At 37.0% G+C, this 21,265-nt stretch overlaps 2 long non-coding RNA genes across 2 annotated transcripts; both read right to left on the bottom strand.

The window, feature by feature from the left end:
- Positions 1-316: 316 nt before the first annotated feature.
- LOC127617275 (uncharacterized) lies at positions 317-3,256 on the bottom strand. Its single transcript, XR_007967299.1, has 4 exons — positions 2,654-3,256; positions 1,763-1,923; positions 1,193-1,272; positions 317-439 (listed from the first exon to the last, which is right to left on the bottom strand). It is a non-coding gene; the product is annotated as an uncharacterized LOC127617275 (long non-coding RNA).
- Positions 3,257-3,464: 208 nt separating this feature from the next.
- On the bottom strand, positions 3,465-4,124 carry LOC127617274 (uncharacterized). The gene is made up of 3 exons (XR_007967298.1): positions 3,905-4,124; positions 3,732-3,819; positions 3,465-3,616 (listed from the first exon to the last, which is right to left on the bottom strand). It is a non-coding gene; the product is annotated as an uncharacterized LOC127617274 (long non-coding RNA).
- Positions 4,125-21,265: the final 17,141 nt, after the last annotated feature.

Here is a 21,265-nt window from a genome sequence, read left to right as displayed (position 1 = left end):
ATAAATAAGATTGTTTATGTACTGTATGTACATATTTCAGAGATACATGTAAAAGTTAAGTACTGTACAAGAAAAAATATATATTTTCTGATATTTGACAATACAGATAAAAAACAATACATGAACAATTAAAACGTATTAAATATCACTACAATTTACAGAAGTTGACTGTACATTTTTAGTACAGGTATTGGTGTTCTTTTGACATGCTCTTGCCTAAGCATGTATTTTTGAATAAAAGTCATTGTGTGCTTAATGTGAACCGGGTATTGCACATTGAAAAGAAAATAGACAGCAAAAAGGCATTCCACAGCCTGTGACATGTCGATGTCTGCCTCTCTTATAATGGTCACGTTGTCCATTATAATGCTGACACTTTCAGCATTGAGGGATCAGGAGAGCCATTAAACACAATGGTGGGTGTAGGACCTTTGGGTTCCTGTAAAACAAACATTTCACCTTTTGAGTGCTTTTCACCAATTAAAAGATGTCATCGAATAGACTTAAAATTACCCCATAATTTACTCACCAACAAGCCAACCTATGTGTATGACTTTGTTTCTTCACTTAAACAAAATCTGAGATATATTTAATAATATCCTGGCTCTTTCTAGCTTTGTAATGTGTTTTAATGTCAACATTACGGATGACTGAAGAACATTCAACATGCTACCACATCAGCTCCACTTTGATTACTTGGAATCTCATTGGTTCTTTCATTCTTGTGACTGAATCATTCATGACACAACACAGATATGACAGCTAGGGCCAACAAGACTCATAATAATTAATGTGGAGCTCATGTGCCACCCCATCGCATGTTATTCTCTTATCTATACATAGTCTAATTATAGTAACCTATCTTGGCAAATTTAATATTTTTATTCTCACTAACGTACCATTTATGCGTACCATTTTGCTTTAGAAGACAAGTATTAAACCCTGGAGTTGTATAGATTTCCTTTATGATCGATGCACTCAAAATTGGGGTGCTATTCAATGACAGTACATAGCAGTAGAAACAGTCCAAAACTTATGACTAAGGAGAGAGAGTAAATTAAAGGGTACATTTAAAAAATTTGGCATACGGGTGAGTAGACTGACTAATATTTTTATATTTGCATAAACAGTTCCTTTAATTCAAGTCAAGTGCATCAAATGTTAATGAAACTACAGAAGACTCTATACTTACACTATCCACACAGTAGAGGAAAGTGGCATTTTCTTTGAATAGTGCTGGCAATAAAATGAGTGCAGCATTCCTAAAGAGACCTATAAACAGATACAAATGATTGTACATTAGGTATAGAAATCATTTAAAGGGATAGTTTACCCAAAAATGAAAATTCTGTCATCATTCACTCACTCTTGTCATTTTAAACCTATATGGCTTTCCTTCTTGGCATAACACAAAAACATATATTTTGAAGAATGTTGGTAACCAAACAATGCTGGTACCCATTTCTATTATATGGACACAAAACCAATGCAGGTCAATGGGCACACGCAGTTGTTCGGTTACCATCCTTCTTTAAAATATCTTCTTTTGTGTTCTGAAGAAGAAGGTCATAAAGATTTGAAATGACAAGAGGGAAGTAAATTATGAAATGTTTTGGGTAAACTATTCCTTTAATATTTACATTATTTTAATACATGTTTCCACTCATACAATTTGTAGGAGCTACCTTTAAATTGACAATGCAACTTTACACTGGGCATGGAACAGATAGGTTGGATGGGAAAAAATATATGGTGTTGTTACCCTCTGTGGTTTCCTCTGCTGGTCCAAAGAGATTTGTGTAGAGGTTTTTTTTGACTTCCTTCTTTTGCACTCCTGATGATGTTTGGGGCCATTTCATTTAGAGATGTTTCCATGTTCTTCGCCAAGTCTGTTCCAAACCTCATTGTCATTTCATGCAGCATCTTAAATACAAAACATTTGTTTACTTCTGGTGCTTGTATCCAAATTACACATTTTCAGCCGAACAAGTTCCTTAAAGTCAGCATGAACTGGAGGTTGCAATTGACTACCATATAGTGATGTATTTCCGAGACAGAATTTTCAATAAGAAAAATAGTGGGCGTGGTAAAGTAATCAAAATTATTACAGGCGTTGAATCCCATTTGATTGAAATACCATGTAACATTTTTTTTCTATTAAATTTGCAATTTGTCATTATGGTTGCAATCGAGACGCGGGTGAGTGAGCGCCGGCGTCAGTTTCTGCGAACTTAGTAATGGGTGTTAACCAGGCTTAAAAATACTGCATATGTCGAGTGGTGATTGGCTAGATCTGTGGTTAATGAATGACGTGATATTAGAGTCTTCCGGTAGAACTTGCGCTAGAGCTCCCATTTCTAAATGACCTCAATTTTAACAGAAGTATATATCTAAAATTAAAATAATACAATTAGAATAAGAATAAAACAAAAGAACTTTATATCAAATAAAATACTTTGTATTTGGCAGACGCTTTTATCTAAAGGGAGTTGCATTACGTTCAATCTATACATTTATAAGTTTGTGTTCCCGGGATACCCTTTTGCATTGCTAACGCATTGCTCTACCAAATGAGCTATAGGAATTCACAGAAATATAATATACACAGATTTTTCTTATTTGCCTGGCACAAAATGTAACAGTGTTTACTCACAAGCTGTGGCACCCCAAGAAAAGGAAACTGCTCCATTACTTCAGCTGCAGGCCTGTCCATAATCTGTACTCTTTTGAAAAGAGTGCGCTTCATTCGGTTCTTGACCTCAGAGTAACTGGGGTTGCTTTTACGCAACTCCAGGGTGATGGCATTAATGTGTTCCTGGAAACTTGTCTCATCCTCACCCATTACTTCCAGGTCCAACACAATCTGAGGTAGAAAAACAGTATTGTGCAGTACGTAAATATGAATCAAAGTCACAGAATAAAATATTTAAGATTGAAACATCAATCTTAAATTAAATCTTTGAAAAGAGCCAGACTTCCCATCACTAGCCATTTGTCACGATTCCCTTGTTGTCTGCCCTGGTTTCACTTGTCTTTGTCCGAACTACATTTCCCACAATCCACCTGCCGTCATCACTGCCATTTTGTGTCATTGTTCACACCTGTTTATCATTTGTAATCATCCTGTCCTTGTGTATTTAAGCCCTGTTTCTTGTTCACTCCTTATCGATCGTTGTATGTTGTTAGCCTGGTATGTGTCCTCCTGCCCGAGTGTTCTAGTTTATGTTTAGTTTCCCCATTGTGGGCTTTCCTTTGTGTTTTGCCTGTCTATTAGTCAATAAAGATAACTGCGTTTGGATCCGATCCTCCTGTCTGCCTGCTCCTGCTTCCCACACTAGCGTTACACCATTATATCCAATGGTTCTCTTCTACATTTTGCACTCTGAAATAATTGTCAACATGTGTTTCATGTTAAGACTAATTTAATCTACCTTCAAAATCAAATTTATTGAACTGAACTTGCCTCTTGTTGTTGACTAAGTCCCTCAGAATATGTTTGTCCAGCACACTTCCTTTTGATCCCATACTACTTCTTCATTTGCAGGACGATTGATGAGCTAACCAAGGGAATCCTTTCTTTTTTAAATTTGTTTCTAAGGCATTCCAACAAGGTATCCTGTAGACACATTTATACTTTCTTTTTTAAATAGATTTTTTTCTGTGTGAGATTTTTTAATGAGCAATGATCTCAATATTTTCACAATATTAAAAGAGCAGCAATATGTTCATACATAACCAGAGGAGCTGCCATCCTTCAAAAATGGAAAGCGGGTGATCAAACTCCCCAGAACATCTCCATATATTTTATGATTTGGGTACCTAAGAAATAATCAAATATATTATTTCAGTACCCAACAACCAAAACATACAATACATTTAACTGTTATAAAATACAATACTGTACCAGGTGTGCTAGGTGATGCTGTCAAACAACACTTGAATCAGTAATGCACGGATGTGAGACTTGTCCTTCTTCTTAAAGCCGGGATCCTTCCTCTGCAAAGCTGCTTGCAATTCAGGGGGAAAGACAGGCAGGTTGTATACTGCTGGCCAAGGTTGGGCAACAAATGAGCCCTCATTCTCACAGGGTTCTTGTCTGTAAACATGAATACAACGTTGAAGTCTTTTATACAGGATATTCATTTTACTTGCCACAATACAGTCTGTTTAAACTTTAAAACAATGAAACATATGGAGTACACGATATTTGAGGCACTTCAGTTTCCAGGCTGTTTGAAGAAAAATAAAAATATAAATTAAGATAAGGATTTTAAGCTTGGTTAGCATAAGTTTGTTTTATATTTAACCACAATGTTTAATATTTAACAGTACAGACTTACTTTTTTAACTTATTAAGCTCCTTCATAAATGTCACCTGATGTTTCATTACAGGAAAAAGTCTTTCCACCATCCTTTCTGTGAGACCCAGCAGAGTCTCCCCATCAATTTGCTGCTCTGTAAAAAAACAAAACAACCAAATATTTCATATTCTATAGAAGAATTAATAACACCTGTTAACACAGGCCTAAGTATGTGTGAAACTGCGACAAACATTCACATATCATACTCCTCCGTCTTCCACCCGGTTCGCTTATATTTGAATTGGCGCTTATTGTTAATGTACCGTTAACGAACAACGAGCGCGCGCTCCATTGAAATTAAAATTCACGCTTCTGTCTCGAAGCTCGTCTCCTTATAACACAGCTGTCTTATTGTTATTGACAATTCAATTAACATTAACAAGGAAATAAAGGGAGACTGTAACTTAAATAATTTAAAACCGGAGGAAAAACAATTGAAAAGGGCTTTCTGAACCGACGGCTGACGAAGCCCTTCACTGCTAACGTTACACAGCAGTGTCTGAGGTAAATATTATCCTTTTTGCTTCTAGTATCAGTATGTAACACAAGGGCTAGTCTAACCAATATAACTATTAACTACAATACTAAATATTTCATTAAAATTATTTTAAAAATGTAAAAACGTAACTTACCTGTGGGTATAAACGGGAAGAAATGGCGGACTCCTCAGTTTGAAAAAATTAGCCAAACTGTCAGTCAACTTGTCTCTCGGAGGTTCATCTTCGCCAATCCACCAATAGGAATTCAAGGATGATGCAACGCATATACGCCACCATAGGGAATTTTTACGATAATTATTTTTTTAATGTTACCTTCGACAGATTAAAACCTATGATTAAAGCCATCACAATATGGAATACAAAATAAAGAAAACACCTGGTCATTTTATTTTTTATTTAAAGGCAAAGCTCAAATCATACATTGACTAGATATTAATATTTTTTGACTCTTATTTTTGACTACAGCAGTCATTTTCATGGGTCTTGACTCAAAAAGTGTTGTGAATGTGTTGTGTAGGCCTATAATTATTGTGTAATCTTTAGTTTACACTTCAGTCATAAAACATGAATTATAACCATTTTAATAAAAAAGGTTCTTTGCTCTCAAGGGTTCTACATAGAACCATTTTTTTGGTAAAAGGTTCTATTGGCCAAGAACGGAACCCCAGGGTTCTATAAAGAACCCAGAGGAACCCTTTTTTTTTAAGAGTGAAGTTTGGACCGATCTGCAGAAGAACTGACCAAAACCGAACTTTTTTAAGGTTTCCAATATAAAATCGTGTTCTAAAGAATCAAAGGCTTTGTAAAAGTCTAAGAAAAAAATAAAACTGTCTTCATGAACTAGCTCAGAGTAGTCTAATAAATCTAAAACCAATCTCACATTATTTGAGATATGTCTATTATGCATGAACCCAGATTGGCTCTCATCAATAATAGAGTCTAGTACGGATTTCAGTCTCTTAGCAAGTATCAGAGCAAAAATCTTATAGTCACTATTTAATAAGGAAATGGGAGCCAATTATCTAACAGGAGAGAATCTTTCTTAGGCTTAGGAATGAGTGTAATTAGACCCTGACTTAATGTAGGTGGCAAGGAACCTCTATAAACACTCTCAGCAAAAACTTCTTTTAAAAACGGGGCTAGGCTCAGAGAAAAATGCTTATAAAATTCGGCAGTAAAGCCGTCCGTACCGGGTGATTTATTAATTTTTAGTTGATTAATAGCATTAGTAATTTCATTTAGAGAAATAGGGGCATCACAAAAGTCATAATTAGCTTCAGAAATCTGATTGATATTAGGAATAGAATTAAAGAAACATGTGGCATCTTGGGGACAATATCTAGAGGTGTAAAGATCACTGTAAAATCTAGCACAAAACTTGGCAATTTTCTTTGAATCGTCAGTAATTGTTCCATCAATACTTAATTGTTGAATGGTGTTATTTTTTGATTGCTGCTTTTCTAGTCTAAAAAAATATGCAGAATTCTGCTCACCCTCTTCGAGCCACTTACGGCGAGATCTAACAAAAGCACCTTCTGCTTTTCTTTTATATATCTCGTCCAACCTAAGCATGTGACAAAACCATTTTAGCAACAAATTTAATGGTGACGTTTTTATAGCACCAAAACACCAGCAGATGTCGCTAAAAGTACTCATTCAACCTGCAATATGGACCTTTTTGGAACACGGAAGAAACGGTTGCAGGGTAAACTGAATGGGAATGAATGGGCGTGAATGTAAGATCACAGTTAATAATATTTTCACTTACCAATTTGCTTCTAGAGCAAAAGAAAAAAATCCACTATTAAATTTGAATTAATTTCCAGAAGAGGAAAAAATAGAGAGCGGTCAGATGGGAGAAGATGACAAATTTACTGTCACTCTCAGCAGTTGTAATAGAAACCCCCTCACTGCTGTGGTATTTAATTTTTTTAAAAATAATTCCAGGGTAATAGATTTGATAGAACAGGGTGAGAGATTTTTCATTTCAGGGGAACTATTCCTTTAAATATCAAAAGGGTTTATGTTAATCTCTTATCAACCTATGATGACTCCTTCCACCTTATTAGCAGCGTAAATCTTGCTAACATTTTTATATGATCTTAAAGATAGGAATAGTTCCCCTGAAATGGAAAATCTCTATCATTTTATCCCAGATGTGTATGACTTTCTTCTGCTGAACACAAATTAAGATTCTTAGACAAATATTTCAACTCTGTAGGTCCTCACAATGCAAGTGAATGGTGACCAGAATTTAAAAGGTCCAAAAAGGACATAAAGTCAGCATAAAAGTAATATATGTCTTCAGAAGTGATTTTATAGTGTGGGTATAAAACAGATTAATATTTAAGTCCTTTTTTCTTTCTTTTTTTTTTGTTTACCATAAATATTCACGTTTGGCTTCATGTGAAAGTGTAAATTTAGAGAAAGTCAAAAACCTCTGGGATAGCATGAGGGTGAGTAAATGATCAGATCATTTCAAAGTCTTCTAGCAAGTCAGTCCACTGTCGGCCATGTTTGGAATGCTCTCTGGAGGCTATTTCCAGTCATGCCAGTGCAGCTCCTATTTACTAAAGGGCCAAAATATAAAAAATACGGTTGGTCAAGATTACGAACAAAGAACATTTCAAATCAGCAATAAAATCTGACAATACTGGTTTCATAAATTGGGATTCTTCACCTCAGATTACGCTAAAAACACAATTTTCCCGGATTGTATAGCTGATGCGCATGCACGTTCTAGTGTTGATTGACAGGTGATGTCTGTATCTAAAAGGTGATTGGCTCTTTTAACTGTAAGGCAGGATCTTTCTTTCTATATCTTTTGGGTGTTTGGTGTTAGAGCTCCTTGGCCGAATGTTCCAATTTCTCCCATTTAGTTTAATAGAAGTGGCCCATCTCTGCTAAATAGTCTCTGATAATTTTCCTTTTGGGGTGATCTATCCCTTTAACCATGTGCAGAATATCAATTATAGATATTTATAATTATTTTTCAACTAGTTTAAATACTAATTATTAATATCAACATTGAAATCATTACTAGTGAATATACAAACATTTTTATATCAACTTTTTACATTTTTTAATTCTTGATATAAAAATGATATAATTACTTGTGGAAATTTCGTTCTTGATATCAAAAATGGAATTTCAGCTAGTAAAATCATAATTATTGATACCTCTAACTGCATTTTCACCAGTAGAATTTCAACATTTTCTGTCAAACTTCTTGTTCAAAACACAATTACAGATATCTATTATCAATTTCTTACAAGTTCCAATATCACATATGAGCTATGCACTTCTTACTGGTTATTTTATATCAATACATAGTTTCTAGTGCAAATGTACATTCCTGATCTCAACTGAATTACATCTAGTAAAAATGCTATTTTTTAAATCAAATTTATTTTTTATTTTTTACTATTGACAATGTTAATTTGAGGTGTCTCAAGTGTTATTATAACTAGTAAGAAAGTTTTTCTATTTAGATATCTTTAATTACTCTTCAAGTTATTGATATCTGAATCCATTTCTTGATATCTGAAATACCAAATCTAACATGTTCAAATACATTTACAGATATCTAAAAAAAAAAAAAAAATATCATTTTCACTATAGTTGTAATACAATAGTTGATATCAGGAATGGAACACTTCTACTAGTAACAATGTAATAATTTTTATTATTTTGGATTTTTCTCCCCTTTTCTCCCCAATTTTTGGAATGCCGCTCTCAGTCCTCGTGGTGGCGTAGTGACTCACCTCAATCCGGGTGGTGGAGGATGAATCTCATTTGCCTCCACGTCTGAGACGTCAATCCGCGCATCTTATCACGTGGCTTGTTGAGCGCGTTACCGCGGATACGTAGTGCTGGAGACTTCCTCACACAACTCACCACGTGCCCCACCGAGAGCAAGAACCACATAATAGCGACCCCAGCGTGACTTTTTAAAATAGTTACCGTAGCAACCGACATAACATGATGACTACATAATAACCCAAACACTAACCCTCTAATAACACTTTTTGCATTTTTAAAACTATAATAATACAAAATATTAAATCATTAATAAAAAAGATGAACATAAATAATGTTTTTTTTTTTCCCATTTTCTTTCAATTTGTGGATGTCCCCAAAGGAAGGTTTCATCAGATTTAACAAATTTCCAGAGACAATTTTGTCCACAATGTATGGAGAATTTAACACACACGCTTATTCAACATGAAGCGGCATGTAAACGTGTGTGATGTCATCTCAGTGTAAGAGCTTTATGTGGTCTTAATTTCCTTGATGCGGCTCAGTCCAACTCACTTTGAATCCAGAAAAGCTTATCATTGAATCTGCATTATTTTAGCCTTTTGGAAACAAACCCATGATGCAGCTTATTTTTCTGCTTCTCTATCTCATTTTAGATTGCGTTCAGTAGCATCAGTGTTCCCCTACAAGACACACAACCCTACCAATACATACAGACACTTTTAGAGGAATGTTCAGTCGACAGACTTCATGCACACATACACACATATGCTGTGCCTCGCTTCATCCTGTCTCACACAGACACATAGGCTGCGCTCAGACAATGTCGTTGTCTCTGCCAGATAACATCACATCACACACATATTCATGTTGTCCAGATAGCATCCAGGCCTGCTGGAACACAGCTGCTTCAACAAAGAGACACAGAGTAAACATGACTGATGCTTTATCATTAGTGCCACTTTGGGCACACACACTCATGCACACACAGGACTGTGTTTTTAGATGGAAATGAAAAAAAAAATAGAGTGAGTCTGGGAGAGGAAGAGGGCGGCTCTGGGATAGAAAAAGCTTGGGAGAGGATTTTTTTGGCAGATTAAAGCTGTGTATAATTTCTGCGACACAAGTGGCACCAAACAGAATAGCAAAATGGGATTGTTTAACATCAGGTTTCCAAAACACTCCCCCCCCATTTCATTGGTCAGTGTAACAATTCAAAGGAGGAAGCTGGGACCAGCTGGACAAATACGTAAGACACTTTAATGTAGCACTTTTCAATGTACATTAAACACTTCAACACATCTGCTTTTCAGCAGCAGTAACACATATTGCTTTTCAGCATTACACCATCAACACTAACACACAGACAGTTCATGCGTCTCTTTCCCCATCTGTTGCTGTTTCCTCTCCTCAAATACTTCCAGCACCCCTCACTGGAATGCGAGACCGGTGTGGCACACAGGTGGAACTCATTCACCACTTATCTTACTGGCCTCGCTCTGGCCAGATGCTTCTCGGCCCTGCCCTGCGTGGAAAAACGGGAGAAAGTATAAAAAAATATGACACACTTTACTTTAAGGATAGAGGACTGTATTGTTTTCTATAATGCCTAAGAAGAGAGAAGGGGTGAGAGAGAAAGATAGAAAGTGGCACAGTAATATATTCTAGCATATGGATGAGATACTCTCTATTTCTCTCTCGTATTGCAGGCAAGATGCTAAATTTAGTGCTGAGCTGATCCCTGACAGACAGATAGGCCGGCATCTGCATCCAAAATGAGTCTCAGACCAGTATAAAAAATACAGGCAACACAATCACACATTTTGCAACAGACAAACAGAGTATTGGAGTGAATCCCATAAACAACATGTCTGGGTCATATTTCAATACAAAATCAAAAGAAAATAATAAGAAATAATACATTTCAGTAAAGTTGTATATGTTAACATTTTTCTTAAAAACATGATTTTGCAGGATGAGACATGAATCCTATTTTTATGACCTATTTTTATGACCATTAAGACTTTTTGCATTGTGACTATGTGCATGAGGACTAAGCACTCCCCCCCTCACATTACCGTAATGCAAAACAAATATTACTATAAAATAGTATAATAGTTACTGTAATTCAGTAGAAAATTACTAATCTAATGAGAACATATTGAGAGTACATTTTCCCAATAAATGTATAGATTGTTAGGAAATAAATATATATTTATTTAAAAAAAAATTTACCTGCTGTAACATTACTGTAATGCAAGAAAGTTCTGCCTTTAATTAATATTTTTTTTTAACTTATTTTTAAGTAAAACAATAAATAAAAGAAATTAGTACAGAAATAAGCAATATGAGTGAATGGTGGAGTGAGGTTATAACTGGTCCTCACAGATTGCAAGCAGTGAGGCGATCATCTGTGTGCCGCGACTACTATCGGGTTCTAAGTATATAACGTGCGATAAAGGGTAGCCGGTGGAGTTTCTGGTGCCCCCCATGGGTAGGGTGGTACCCTACACAGACTGCGTAATATGCGTATAGGGAGCGGCATTCCTAAGCACCTGCCACACAATGCAACTATTTGCAATCAAATAGTCTGGTGGAAACACAGAAATTAGATGTGCCTTTATTTTGTTGATGTGCTCTTTTTCGTGCAGACAACCCGAGTTCGATTTCCTTTTTGTTCCACTTTTCCCCATCCTGTTTTGTGTCTCCACTCTTAAAATGTCCTTTAATACTACTTATAATAATAGCCTAAATATAAAATATAGCTGCAAGCAGCAATGACAGGCCAAAGCACCATGGGTCCATTTTCACCCATTGGCATTTAAGCAATTTGGGTAACTTTTTGTAAGTGCCACACTTCCTGCTGCCAGTTGGTGGTGCTATGACCATGACCCACAATAGCCACATCCATGTGATTAGCCCCCAAGAAAAAAACATAAAACTAAATTTTAAACTAAATCACACAATGCACGCAGAAGATATTTGACACTTCATGTTTCCCTATTTTTGCCTTTAATTTAGTGGATCGCCATGGCAACACCATTCAGTATATTTAAAAAGTTTGACTGACTGACTGTCTGTCTGTCTGTCCATATACTGTACATATTTAATTGTAATTAAAAAGTTTTGCTAACTGATTAATTTGACATTTTTGATGAGGGAGATGCTGATCACAGCAATGATTTACTCGCCCTTTACCATCTGCATCACACTGATTGCACTCCCTAATTATTCCTTGTGTGTCACCTCGTTATTTTCCGTTTATTGTTCATTGTCATGTTAACTGTGCTCTCTTGTGTAGTTGGAGCATGCTCGTGTGTCTGTTGGTTGGCCCCCTGTAGAGGTGCTGTTACCTTCCTGTTTGCCAGTTCTATGCCCAGTTCATGTGAAGGAGGATTCCTCAGTCTCTGCCCACATCTCAGGGACAATATAATCTGGGCTTTGCTTCGCAACACACCAGCTTCAACAGACTCTCTTCGGATTGTTACCGACTTCCACAAAGCACAAATTTATCATACGAACACACCCTTCATTAGCCCATTGTGGCTTGCTGGATTTCAGCCTTCTGCAGCCGGCGCCAGGTGCGCCTTATCTTGAGAACATTGTTAATAAAACCATTGAACCGTTCCAAAGTTCCGTTGTGGCAACGAATACAGGAATTTAACTTTTCCTGTTGTCGCAATGTAATCAGTTACATTGCCACAACTAAAGTTTGGTCATCAAATTATGATGGCCATGTAATTTGGCTAGCTGGAATTACAAAATGGCTGAATATGCTGCTAGTTTTCTTAAATTTTGCAATGCAATTTGCTGTATTTTTTGGGGTTGTTTTGCAGTGAAAACTCACAAATCATCATTTTATTCCTCTGTAATTGTATTAATTACATTTTAAATTCAATTACATTTAAATATTTTAGAGCATAATAACTGAATATGCAGTTAGCAACCAACCAAAACCAAATTAATATAAAATGCACACAATAATATCATACATTTATGTGAAAGCTGTGGGTATTGAAAGACCCTTAATTATTTTTCTATTATAGTTTTCTGCCTCAGAGAATGCAATAAAACTTTAAAATTGATGTACAATAAATCTGTAAGCTAAAATCACAAATGTGGATTCAATAATTAGATCTGTTGCCATTATTACATTGCCTGATATTTAAATCTGGTATATGGCCATATACAGCCGCAGACCGTGCATTTTAAATCTAGGCCTTCAGTGCAATTCATGCCATTAAGAAAACACAGTTTCACAATGTTAAGACGCTGCATGCCGATCATACATTACGTGGAAAAGTCACACGCTGCTTAAGCTAAGGAGCATGCCTTCGGGCATGCTATTTGTGAAACAGTTGTCATGCTTTGTTTGGCCCTGAGATATTTCCACTGGCCATATACGAACAAATACAATTAGAGTTCATATATTTGAGCATTTATGTACACATTTTAAATTCCACAAGTGTTTAAAAAATCATGATACATATATGAAAATTGTCATTTTTGTCATATTCTGTATATTGCATATATCTACTGTATATAATTGACATTTTTATATCAGTAAAAACATTTATGAACACTTGCAGCATTCAAATGCATATATTGCCATTTTCAGATTCGTAGCTTACTGTATTAATAACACTTCAAGTCGTGCCAGCTTCTAGCAGAATTAAAACTAATAAACTTATTCAGACCTGAATACTATGGCTGTTCACTTGCGAAAAAACTTGGAATAATTTCACGGCTCCTAAAAGCTATCTTGTTAAATACAAAGAAAGGAATATGTTATGATGTTTCTTTTAACAAATCAGCACAAACGAACGACATCGGTTCGGAGCGATTTGGAGTGAAGTCACTTCTCCCGAAAATGTTCATGCTATTTCTAAGGAAGATAAATAGTTACAGTGTGTGGCAGCGGGGGCGTGGTCAAGTGCCCTTCCGGGGAGAGAAAGCAGTAAGGGCGCTTGCACCTGAGCTAAATTATGTCTAACACCTGTCTCTAATTTCAGTGAGCATGGGGAGAGTGGCATAAAAACGGCCACAGAACCTCCAGACTGGGAGAGTCAGAGACTTGGATAGCCCTGCTGTTGTGAAGCCGAGTATAATTGTGAAGCTGTAAAGTGCTGAGTTGACGAATTAAAGAGCGGTACCTTTGTTTGGAGCAACCTGCCTCCCGTGTCCTCACTACGTAATCCTACACACTGGTGCCGAAACCCGGGAAATCGTTAAAAGTGCGCCCCATGGAGCCCTTCCAACTCTCGGAGATCCTCGCCAACCTGCACCAGAATCATCAACAGACCTTGCTTGAACTCTCTTTGGGTCTTTGAGATCCTGCGGCCTCAAGCAGAGGACCGGCATGCAATCCGGAACCTCCTTAGCCAGGAGAAAGCCCTGGACGTGACCCCGGACAGTCGCAGTACCCTGCCCCCACCCACGCTCCTGAAAATGGGGGCAGATGATGATGTTGAGGATTTTTGAAATTGCAATGGACAGCAAACACTAGGAGACTAAAATAGGGAGAGAAATCAACAGGTTAATAAGACAGGGCAGGTGTAACTAATAAATTACTAATAGGCAAACAGGGTGGCAGGGTATGACGTAAGATGCAGCGATACAGAAACAAAACAAAGCCACATGCTCTCACAAGACAACAAAGCACCTGAATAGCATGAGCGCTCATCGCCAAGACAATAAGGCAATATACGCCCATGCCAACTGACAAACAAGATGAGAGAATGTGTAGCAACGCCAAACAAAGCGATGCCACGCATTCTCTCGCGAGGCAAACACCACAAGATGCATGCAACAGGCAACAAAAACAAGACAGGAAACCTGTGTGAGAGTTTGGCCACACACAAACCTGACACCTTAGACCAAAGTGACTGAACCTCAGCACAACATGAAGACAAAAACCCAGACTGACTGAGTGACAGGACCGTTACAGCAAAACGCCTCTGCCTTATTTTTATCTGTTTTGTATTTTAGGGTTAAATGTGACCAGGGCATGTTTTCTTGAGGTTCACTCATTTGGTGCAGAGACTGTTGCATATGCATTGATACAGGCACAGGCACAGACGCACACACACACACACACACACACACACACACACACACACACACACACACACACATGCATGAGCTCACTGCATCAAGCACAGTCATCAAACATGCAGTTAAATATTTATATGAAAACAGGTTGCGGTTTCTCAGTGCATTTGATGCAGTAGGAATGATGTTCTGTTTTGATAATGTCACATCAGATCCCATATGAGAGTGTGATCAGAGTGCCAGACAGCAAATAAAAACACTACTGTTGCTAAAAATGATAAAAAATGACCTTTATTTAACAAGATGTCAGCAAGCACAGGTCAATAAAAACCCTTGCTTTGCTCTGTAATACGAAAAAACATGTTAGTATTTAGTCCAATTCATTCACGAAAATCTCATGAAAACTGTCCTGAATACGTTTGCCAAAAGCAACATAAGCTTAAGTAGATTGTGGAAACCATTGACGCTAATGGTCTCGAAGATCCACTTATGGTTACGATGCTTTTGGCAAATGCGGTCCAGGTCATTTTTCATCCCAAAACCAAAATATATCAATAAATATTTATTTATTGATATATTTCAATGTGTATATTTAGCATGACTTGGTTTTATCTCTCCTGTTAAAAAGCTTATAGACCACAGAGGGACAATAAAACCAGGATCAATGAATCAAAGAGGAATAATAGAGTGAACAGGGTTTATCAGGCAAGGTCTGTGCTGTGTTCTACATCAGTGTTGTGTGAGTGTGTAAGCGAGTCTGACTCAGCAGCAGTCAGCCTAAAGGAGGGAGAGACATAATATTATTGCTCACCTCATTACGGTCGTGGTGACCCTCTGCTCGAGCCTCCCTGAGGTAGGTGATAATTATCACAATGTTTGTCTTTCATTACCGTTAGATGACAGAACAAAAGAGAGGGGGAGGAGGGATGGATGGACAACAACAAATTGGGAGGTTGAATTGAGAGAGCCATTAAACAAAAAAAAAAAGTGTGTGAGTGAATGTGGGAGGATGCCAGGGCTGGACTGGTAATCTGGCATACCGGGCATTTTCCCAGTGGGCCGATGCACTTTGGGGCCGATCAGGGGTGGACTGGCCATTGGGAGAACCAAGCGGGCCGCTGGGTCGGTCGCAAACCGTGCCGAATGAGCCACGATAAGCTAAAATGAGCCTCCACGTTATGCAAAACGGACCACAAAACGCAGACTTTTGGGCCAGTTGCCATGTAAAATCCCGGCCGATTTCTCTTCCCAGTCCAGCCCTGGAGGATGCTATGGTATAGTGATGTATCCAACAGTAATACCATGTCACGTATACTAAATGGTTGTATTCATATGCCATGTTATTAACATGGTATTCCAAGGTATTTTAAAGAATACCACGATGCATATTAAAAATAAAACAAAAATAATCATGATATTAAATCCAGTGTTGGGTAAGTGAATCAAAATAAGAATTCCACTACAAATGAATTACAAAAATCTAATTCTCTAAAATTGGGATCTGATTATTTTACTGATTACTTAATTGAAAAATGTATCCCATTACTAATGAATTTATATTTCGATTACTTTCTAAAACACTTTTCATGCAAAAGTTTATTTTTCTGCTAAACAAATTCAAAATAATGTCTATATTTCCTACTTGTTTATTGTCATACACCCTTCAGCTGTCACAGAAATGTTAATATTAATTCGTATTTTAAATGTGTTATATAAAATTTTATTTTGGAAATATGTTTAACACATGTACTAAAAAGTAATTACCTTGGTTGAAAGTCAGAAAATTGAAAGTTAGTACTGCAATCTGCTGAAAATAGTAAAAAATGCAACCCGTTACACTTAAAGTAATCAAATTACAGCAACTAATTACTTTGTTATGTGATTCCCCCAAACACTGATCATGATACAGGGGGCAGTGGTGGCTCAGTGCCTGAGGCTCAGGGTTACTGACCAGAAGGTCAGGGGTTCAAGCCTCAGCACCACCAAGATGCCACTGTTGGGCCCTTGAGCAAGGCACTTAAATCCAGGTTGCTCCGGGGGGATTGTCCCTGTAATAACTGCACTGTAAGTCGCTTTGGATAAAAGCGTCTGCCAAATGCATAAATGTAAATGTAAATGATACATGGATGAATGTGTCAAGAGCACGTCCGGGGCGCATTTACCCAAAATCAAAATAAACAAATAAGAAATCAAACTTAGGTTAAAGAAATGGAGGCTTCTGTTAGGTATAGAGAAATTATAAATAAATAACCCTTTCCCACTGAACTGCCTTTAAAAATGCCAATTTCAATATCAAAAACCTTTGAATTATTGTAATGTTTACTCTAATACAGTAAAACATATATGTAAATCTAATGAGAATCTCTTTTGAGAATACATTGTAGAATACTAAACAAAACAAAACAAAACTAATAAGTGAAACATCCGCATGCATTACTGTAATTAAAGTTAGGGGGAAATGTGCTTAATTGTCATGAAAATAATAAAAAAAATGCAAAAACAAATGTAAAAAATAAATGGTGGATCCAATAAACAGATTATAACAGTGGTACCATGCCCACAAACATATTATATAACCATATTATTATATTAAAATTATTATTTTTAATCATTTTAATTTACCTTTAATTCTAAAGAATATTCAGACATTGGAATCGGAATGTCCAAAAAAAATTTAAGCCGGGTAGGACCCTCTTCATCTCCAACTGCGTTTTTTTTTAAGATTAACATTTTTATTGATTCAAAGAAGACAAAGAAAAACAAAACATATATACAGTGAATTAAAATTGAACTCCCACTACTACCCCTCCTCAATCAACAACCCCACCCTAACCTCCAACAAACAACCCTCACATAAGTACACACACATAAAAAGTATAAAACAAATAAAATAAAAATAAATAAACAAATAAAATAAAAAATATAGTAATCATACACATCTAAAACTATGCCTGTCTCTCCACAGTCCCTCTCTGAGAGTCCCCCCAAAACATCAAATAACTACCCCATATACCATTAAATGAATCCCAGACCCCCAGCCTTCTACACGACACATCCTTGAAAGCTGAAACCCTCCCATCTCCTCGCACCACTGCCAAATTGAGGTCACTCCAGCTGACTTTCATCCCCTTAAAACAATCTGCCTGCCTATCATAACACTGGTCAGGACCCAATTTTTCATGTATTCATCACCTAAGTTGATGACCACCCCATCACTCAAAACACAGAGTCTGGGGCAAAGTGAAACCAGAGTACCCAACACGGCACACACAAAACTCTGAACTTTCAACCAAAATTCCTGGATCTCAGCACACCACCAAAAAACATGGGTCTCTATCCTCCGATTGGCATCGCCAGCAGGTTGGTGTGTCTTTAAGACCAAGCCTATACAATCTAGAGGGGGTCCAATAGAATCTATGTAAAATTTTTAATTGCAAAAGGTGCACCCTTGCATCTCTAGATACAGACTTGACTGTCTTTTGAATCCTAGCCCACACTCCCTCTTCCAATACCAAGTTAAAATCTTTCTCCCATAATCTCTTGATAGAAGTTGAAGCTCCGTCCCCCAGACTCTGAATTAACAGGAAGTAATACACAGATGACTCATGACCTTTTCTAAGAGCAGTAATCACCACTCCCAGAGTATCTGCCACTTTAGGGGGGTGTATGCTACTCCTAAAAATAGTACAAAGCAGGTGGTGCAGCTGTAAATACATACAGAATTGATATCTGGGAATCCCAAAATGTTGAACCAAATTATCAAAGGATCTCGATACTCTCATATTGGTCACCGAGTGTAGCAACCCCCCTCACAATCCACTCTGACCAGCAGAAGGGGGACTTATTAATACTTAATTTTGGGTTCAGCGATATGCTCGAGGCAACATTTAAATAAATGTCTGAATTAACCACTCTGGATACTTTTGTCCAAACTGAGTGCAAATGCAAGATAACAGGGTGTAACTTAACTTCTCTGGTTAGTTATATAGATAGGCTTTGCAATAGTGAAATAGGGGCAAGAAATGTCTTTTCAATACAAAACCAGGGAGGGGCTCTCTGAGGTGGAAGCGACCAATGAGCTAGATGTCTGAGACCGAATGCATAATAATAAAACAAAATCTTGTGTAGGCCTAGCCCACCTTTGTCAGTCGGCCTATGTAACTTATTGAAATGTAATCTGGTATGTTTACCATTCTAAATGAAGGACTTTGCTATGCAATCAAATTGCTTGAAATAAGAGAGGGGGTTATCCACAGGGAGAGAATGTAGCAGGAAGTTCAATTTTGGAATACAATTTCATTTTAATAACAATAACCTTCCCAATCATAGATAAATGTAATGAAGCCCACATCGCTTGAAAATCTTTTTATTAAGGGGTCAAAATTAACTCTAACTAAATCAGACAAATTTGCTGGGAATAAAATGCCCAAATACTTAATGCCCTGTTGGGCCACTGGAAGGTGCCTGGCTGAAAAGCCATTACTGGGTAGTATGCCGTCAGAGCCAAAGCTCAGAAAACCATCTGGCCCCGGAGCCTTGACTGAAGGCAAGGCCTTAATTACCTCGACAAGCTCCTCCAAGTTTATCTCAGAATCAAGATACTTTTTTTGCTCAATCGTCAGTTTAGGGAGTTCTAATAGTTCCACAGAATTTCTGATATCCTCATCAGTAGACGAAGACATGGAACTATAGAGATCAAGATAGAATTCTTTAAAATAATTATTAATATCAATGGCCGAGGTAAAAATTTCACCACCAGCAGATGTCACCAAGGAAAAAGACTCTTTCTGCTTTATATATCTAGCCAAAAGCTTCCCTGCTTTGTCCCCCAAATCATGGTGTCATTATAGATTCTGACTTGGGCTTAGACCGACAGATAAATTCAGTAGTGAATAATAGTTTCTATCAGTTATGAATGATTTCTAAATTTAAATCAGCTTTATCTTTTCAAGACCCGGAGATTGTTATTCATGCTTTTTTCACCTCTCGATTGGATTATTTTAATTCCCTTTATTTTGGTCCACCTCAATCCTCTCTTTTCCGCCTTCGATTGGTTCAAAATGCTGCGGCCAGATTTTTGACATTATCTAAAAAAAGGGATCATATTATCCCAATCCTGGCCTCTCTGCACTGGCTTCCTGTTTATTTTAGGATTCAATTTAAATTACTCTTGTTTGTTTTTAAAGCACTTAATCACCAGGCCCCGTCATATATTAGGGATTTAATACAGCCATACTTACCAACTAGGTCTTTAAGATCTGCAGACAAATGTTAAGGCATATTCCTTGGCACGTTGTATACGCAAAGGTGACAGAGCCTTTGCAGTTGCTGCTCCTAGGCTGTGGAATCAGCTACCACTTGACATTAGACAAGCTTCATCACTGTCTATTTTTATACGTAGGCTTAAAATGCACTTGTATTCTCTAGCGTTTTGCAGTATTAAATGAGATTGTCTTTTTTTTTAACCATTTCTGTTTTATTTGATTGTATTGTAGATTAATCTGTACAGCACTTCGGTCAGCTTTGCTGGATACCGAGGACCAGTTGGTCTCCATATAAACATTGATTTCAGCCTTTAACAATTGTTGGAATTCATGATTTCGCAAAAAGGATCCATTAAAGCATAAACAATATGATTTATTTTTCATCGTATGTGGCATCACCTCTAAACTCACCTGTGCATGATCTGAGACTAAGATGTTTCCAATTGAGAAGTCCACAACAGATGAAATGAGGGACTTGGATATAAAAAAAATCTATTCTAGAATAAATGTTTTGGACTAATGAAAAAAAATTATAGTCCCTACCAGATGGGTTCAAAAGTCTCCAAATTAAGACCAAGATTTCTACACATCCTGTGAAGCGACAATGTTGCTCTAGAGGGCTTACACACTTTTGATTCACTATGATCAAGGACTAAGTCATCAAAAGATTAAAGTCTTCTCCCAATATTATATCATGAGGGTACCAGCGGCTTGAAACATCCCTTCAAGGTCTATAAAAAGCCCTGATCATCAGCGTTATGTGTGTAAATATTAGCCAAAATCAACTTTTGCCCCTGAATTTCTGCTAAAACAATAATGACTCTTACTAATTTATATTTAATTTGTTTGAGACATTTGAACTGTAGATGCTTACTTATCAATGTAATGACTACCCTGCTCTTACTTGAGCCAGCACTAAAGAAAATATGCCCACCCCATATCTTCACAACTTTTTCAGCTTCCTACGGGAAAATATGTTTTTCTTGAAGAAACACTATATCATATTTTTTAAGTTCATGAAGAGAAATAACCTTCCTTTCTTTTTTATGGGGTGCCCCATTCACATTCCACGTGGAGAGAGACAATCCACTCATATTAACATTTGACATTTTGACATATTACAAAAAATAGATTGTGTGTCAAAAACAAAATTATAAAGACCACATTCCAACATTAGAACTACAAACAAACCTTGAACTTCTCCCAGAACCAAACAAACAGAAAAAAAAGTGTGCATTAACCCTGCACACGATAGCACCAACCGGCATCAATCCCTCAAACTCAAACAGTCCATGAATGCCTACGAGAGCCCCTGTGACAACTTTGCCAT

The sequence above is a fragment of the Xyrauchen texanus genome, chromosome 23 (genome assembly GCF_025860055.1).
Source record: "Xyrauchen texanus isolate HMW12.3.18 chromosome 23, RBS_HiC_50CHRs, whole genome shotgun sequence".
In the NCBI taxonomy this organism is placed as follows: domain Eukaryota; kingdom Metazoa; phylum Chordata; class Actinopteri; order Cypriniformes; family Catostomidae; genus Xyrauchen; species Xyrauchen texanus.
The sequence above is the reverse complement of the archived record's forward strand: the minus strand, read 5'-3'. Positions and strand labels throughout refer to the sequence as shown.